The following is a 5,252-nucleotide window of genomic DNA, read 5'->3' as shown; positions in this document are numbered from 1 at the left end:
AACATTGGGTTTGTTTTCTCTCTCTCTCTCTCTCTCTGTCTCTCTCTCTCTCTCTCCTCCTCCCACCATTTCTTCATGGCATTTCTTTCAGTATGGAAGGTAGTTGTGATGTGGACTTTTTTTTCTCTCTCAGGCAGCATGTTCAGAGTCGGTCACGTTTACTATTGTATTATATACTGTATGCCTTAGTATGGTGGCTGTACAGGGCCAAGTAGCTTGACTGGTGCAAGAAGAACTGACTCAGCCAAGGACAATTAGTGGTAATTTTTTATTTTACCTTTATTTAACTAGGCAAGTCAGTTAAGAACAAATTCTTATTTTCAATTCTTATTTTCAATTTTCAATCCCACAGATCTATGCTACGTGCTAACAGTTGGAGAGAGAGAGAGAGGGATCCCACAGATCTATGCTATGTGCTGACAGTTGGAGAGAGGGAGAGGATCTCACAGATCTATGCTACGTGCTAACAGTTGCAGAGATAGAGAGATAAACACTGAGAGAGACAGAGATAGAGCAATCTCTTGCAGGCCTGTCCTGTGCTGGCAGTTGTGTGTGAGAGAGTGAGAGAAAAAGAGTGAGAATGTGTGTGAGAGAGTGAGAGAGAGAGAGAGAGAGAGCGAGAGAGAGACAGAGAGAGAGAGAGAGAGAGAGAGAGCGAGACCCCACAGCGCCCCAGGACAGCCCAACCAAATCAAAAGAAAAACAAGTAAATAACTTGACGCATTGGAAAGATTTAACAAATAAACAGGACAAACTAGATGGTATGTGTTACTGAGAGAACATAGTGAGGCTGTCTATCTGACTATGATATAGTGTTTGTGGAGAGAGAGAGAGAGAGAGCGAGAGAGAGAGAGAGAGAGAGAGAGACTATAGAGAGGCTGTGTATCTGACTATGATGTAGAGAATTGGTCTATTACTATTTATAGATTCTTAACTAACAGGAGTCAGACATTTACCCCGGCCCCTAGCCCGATGAGAACCACAACAGCTGCCTGTCAGATTAGAGCTGAAGTTTAGTCCTTCTGATAAAATGGGAAGTATGAATTGCTGATGGCTAGATCTGGGCCAAACTAACACACTTCACCACCAGGTATCCACTGTTGACAGACTAGAGCCTGGACACGAGCACTATAAACAGGTTACGTTGTCTACTGGCTGGATGGAAAATGTTTACATTTTTTTGGGGGGGGTTTGTATTTAGACTGAGACTGTTCGTTTGTCAAGTTGTGGTCAGACTCGAGTTTCCAGTCTGGCTGTTCATGTGTATGGTTGGTTTTAAAATGTAACCTTTATTTAACTGGGCAAATCAGTTATTACAAATTCTTATTTACAATGATGTCCTACCGGGGAACAGTGGGTTAACTGCCTTGTTCAGGGGAACAGTGGGTTAACTGCCTTGTTCAGGGGAACAGTGGGTTAACTGCCTTGTTCAGGGGAACAGTGGGTTAACTGCCTTGTTCAGGGGAACAGTGGGTTAACTGCCTTGTTCAGGGGAACAGTGGGTTAACTGTCTTGTCAGCTCTGAGATCCATCCAGTTAACTACCTTGTTCAGGGGAAAGCTCTTAACTACCTTGTTCAGGGGAACAGTGGGTTAACTGCCATGTTCAAACCATGGGTTAAACCATGTTCAAACCATGGGTATACCACACTATACCACACTATACCACACTTACCACACTATACCACACTATACCACACTTACCACACTTGTTCACACTATACCACACTATACCACACTATACCAGGACTATACCACACTATACCTTGTTCACACTATTTTTTTAACTTTACCTTTATTTTAACAGTAGGCAAGTCTTGTTAAGAACAAATTCTTATTTTCAATGATGTTCAGGGGAACAGTGGGTTAACTGCCTGTTCAGGGGAACAGTGGGTTAACTTTGCCTTGTTCAGGGGAACAGTGAACTTAACAACCTTGTTCAGGGGAACAGTGGGTTAACACTCTAGGACCACTGGGTTAACCTGCCTTGTTCCACCGACACTATACCACACTATAGTATACCATACCATACCAGCTCTATATCCATACCATACCACACTATACGACTATACCATACCATACCACCCTATACCACACTATACCACTATTTCATACCATACCATACCAAACCTATACCAAACCACACTATACCATACCACACTATACCACAACAAATACCATACTATACCACACTATACCACACTATACCACACCACACCATACCACACTATACCAACCATACCATACCACACCCATACCACACCACACAATACCACACTACCACAATATACCATACCATACCACACTATATCACACCATACCACACTATACCATACCATACCACACTATACCATACCATACTATACCACATACCATATACCACACTATACCATACCACACTATACCACAACTATACCATACCACACTATACCCAACCATACAACACTATACCAACCATACCACACCATACCATACCATACCACACTATTTTTTTAAATTTTACCTTTATTTTACCATACAAGTCAGTTAACACTAACAAATTCTTATTTTCAATGACGGCCATAGGAACACTATACCATTAACTGCCTGTACCACAGATACCACAGATACCACACTATACCATAAAATACCACACTTGAACTTGCAACACTATACTAATACCATACCATAGGCTATACCACACTATACCATACAATACCACACTATACCACACTATACCATACCATAACATACCATACCATACCATACCATACCACACTATACCATACCATACCACACTATACCATACACTACCACCATACCATACCATACCATACCACACTATTCCATACCATACCACACTATACCACACTATACCACACTATTCCATACCATACCACACTATACCACACTATACCACACTTTACCATACCATACCACACCATACCACACTATACCATACCATACCATACCACACTATAACATACAATACCACACTATACCACACTATACCACACTATACCATACCATACCATACCATACCACACTATACCACACTATACCATACCATACCATACCACACTATACCACACTATACTATACCATACCACACTATACCACACTATACCATACCATACCACACCATACCATACCATACCATACTATACCACACTATACCACATACCATACAATACCACACTATACCACACTATACCATACCACACTATACCACACTATACCATACAATACCACACTACCACACTATACTATACCATACCATACCATATCATACCACACTATACCATACCATACCATACCACACTATACCACACTATACCATACAATACCATACCACACTATACCATACAATACCACACTATACCATACTATACCACACTATACCACACTATACCACACTATACCACACCATACCACACCATACCACACTATACCCATACCACACTATACCACATACCATACCATACCATACCATACCATACCACACCATACCACACTATATCATACATACCATACCACACTATACCACACCACCAAACCATACAACACCATACCATACCATACCATACCACACTATACCATACCATACCACACCAGACCAAACCATACCACACTATACCATAACCAACAAACCATACCACACTATAACATACCATACCACACCATACCACACCATATCAAACCATACCACACCATAACATACCATACCATACCACACTATACCATACCATACCACACCAGACCAAACCATACCACATTAAACCATACCACACAATACCACACCATACCATACCATACCATTCTATACCAAACCATACCATACCATACCATACCAAGCCATATCACAAAACCATACCACACAATACCAAACCATACCAAATACCCATACCATACCACGCCAAACACACACCATACCACACAATACCACACCATACCACACCATACCATACTATACCAAGCCATATCACACCATACCACACTATACCATACTATACCAAGCCATACCACACCAAACCATACCACATTATACCACACCACACCACACCATACCACACCACACACACCACACCATACCACACTATACCATACCACACCATACCACACCATACCACACTATACCATACCATACCACACCACACTATACCAAACCAAACAGCCAACAATTATGTGTATGTTTTTGTGTGTAGGTTGTTAATCCACGTGTCTCCCTCCTGTTCTGTCCAGGTCCTCCCTGACAGAGGCTGAGCAGACTGAGGAGAGGAGTAAGCCTCCTTCTTTCACCTCCTCCTCCCCACCTCCTCCCCCTGCCACCTCCTCCCCACCTCCTCCCCCTGTCACCTCCTCCCCACCTCCTCCCCCAGCCACATCCTCCCCACCTCCTCCCCCAGCCACCCTCCCCACCTCCCCCCCAGCCACCTCCTCCCCACCTCCTCCCCTTGCCACCTCCTCCCCTCCTCCTCCCCCTGTCACCTCCTCCCCACCTCCTCCCACGTCTCCTGGACAAGTCTTCCAGTACCCTCCTGCCCGCCCTACCTACCTCCAGGAAGATTTCCCCACCCCTTCCCACTCCTCAAGAGAGGCTGCCCCCAGAGCTCCAGTCGACTGAGCCCGACACACCACTTCCTGCATCCCCCAGGCTCCAGCGGAAGCCCCAGAAGCTCAGGCTTCTCCCCCACCAGGCCAGGCTTCTCCCCCACCAGGCCAGGCTACTTCACCCACCAGGCCAGGCTTCTCCCCCACCAGGCCAGGCTTCTCCCCCACCAGGCCAGGCTACTCCCCCACCAGGCCAGGCTTCTCCCCCACCAGGCCAGGCTTCTCCCCCACCAGGCCAGGCTTCTCCCCCACCAGGCCAGGCTTCTCCCCCACCAGGCCAGGCTTCTCCCCCAGGCCAGGCCAGGCTTCTCCCCACCAGGCCAGGCTTCTCCCCCACCAGGCCAGGCTACTCCCCCACCAGCCCAGGCTTCTCCCCACCAGGCCAGGCTACTTCACCACCTGCAGCTCTAGCAGCAACCCCAGTTGTCCCGCCTCTACCTGTACCGACACCCTCTGAGAGTCGGGACACCACACTCACCACCACTACATTCGCTGAACCCCTGACAGAATCCCCAGCCTCCCTACCTCAACCTCCACCCCGTGAAGAGGACACCATCTCCACCCCTGCACCCTGTGACCCCTGTGACCCTACACCCAGGTATGGTTACCACTCTGTTGCTATATTGGACCAGTGTCATATACACCTACAGTACCAGTCAAAAG

The 5,252-nt window shown here is 46.1% G+C and overlaps 1 protein-coding gene across 4 annotated transcripts in view; it reads left to right on the top strand.

Moving 5' to 3' along the window:
* LOC135505256 (uncharacterized) overlaps positions 1-4,379 on the top strand; it is a 114,168-nt gene extending 109,789 nt beyond the window's left edge. For all 4 annotated transcript variants that reach the window (XR_010450239.1, XM_064924455.1, XM_064924454.1 and 1 more), the window contains exon 4: positions 4,221-4,379. The gene's annotated coding sequence lies outside the window, so the exon portion shown is untranslated. The remainder of the gene's footprint in view (positions 1-4,220) is intronic.
* The last annotated feature ends 873 nt before the right edge of the window (positions 4,380-5,252 follow it).

Source organism: Oncorhynchus masou, chromosome 18, assembly GCF_036934945.1.
Source record: "Oncorhynchus masou masou isolate Uvic2021 chromosome 18, UVic_Omas_1.1, whole genome shotgun sequence".
Lineage (NCBI taxonomy): Eukaryota > Metazoa > Chordata > Actinopteri > Salmoniformes > Salmonidae > Oncorhynchus > Oncorhynchus masou.
The sequence above is the reverse complement of the archived record's forward strand: the minus strand, read 5'-3'. Positions and strand labels throughout refer to the sequence as shown.